The sequence below is a fragment of the Callorhinus ursinus genome, unplaced genomic scaffold (genome assembly GCF_003265705.2).
Source record: "Callorhinus ursinus isolate GAN/ISIS: 27379988/994484 unplaced genomic scaffold, GSC_fseal_2.0 scaffold802, whole genome shotgun sequence".
NCBI classification, from domain to species: Eukaryota; Metazoa; Chordata; class Mammalia; order Carnivora; family Otariidae; genus Callorhinus; species Callorhinus ursinus.
This window is the reverse complement of record NW_027397857.1, coordinates 16,225-16,870: the sequence shown is the minus strand read 5'-3', so window position 1 is coordinate 16,870 and position 646 is coordinate 16,225. Positions and strand designations below refer to the sequence as shown.

General features: G+C 45.5%; 1 pseudogene; it reads right to left on the bottom strand.

The window, feature by feature from the left end:
- Positions 1-5: 5 nt before the first annotated feature.
- LOC112814561 (10 kDa heat shock protein, mitochondrial pseudogene) lies at positions 6-297 on the bottom strand (annotated as a pseudogene).
- Between the last annotated feature and the right edge of the window lie 349 nt (positions 298-646).

Here is a 646-nt window from a genome sequence, read left to right as displayed (position 1 = left end):
TTTCCGAGAATGTCACCATCTCTAAATAAGAAATAATCCTTGTCATCCAGAACTACTTTGGTGCCTTCATATTCTGGGAGAAGAACTTTATCTCCAACTTTCACACTAACTGGTTGAATCTCTCCACCCTTTCCTTTAGAGCCCGATCCAACAGCTACTACTGTTGTTTGCAACACTTTTCCTTGAGATTTTTCTGGAAGCATAATACCTCCTTTGGTTACAGTTTCAGCTGCGCTCCTTTCAACTAAAACTCCGTCAAAGAGGGGAAGAAATTTTCTAAACGCCTGCCCTGCCATGACGCCGACTGCCGCAGTTGGTACTCCGCTCTGGAGCTGCCGCCTCTGCAAGAAGACCCACAGTACCTCTCCTATTTTTTTTTTAAAGATTTATTTATTTATTTGAGAGAAAGGGTGAGTGCACATATGAGTGGGGGAGGGGCAGAGGAAGAGGGAGAGAACCTTCAAGCAGATTCCCCACTGATCGTAGAGCCTGACTTGGGGCTCGATCTCATGACCCTGAGATCAGGACCTGAGCCGAAACCAAGAGTCAGGTGCTCAACCCACTGAGCCACCCAGGCAGCCCTCTCCTATTTTTTTTTAATTTTTTTTTTTTTTATTTGACAGAGAGACACCGCGAGAGAAGGAAC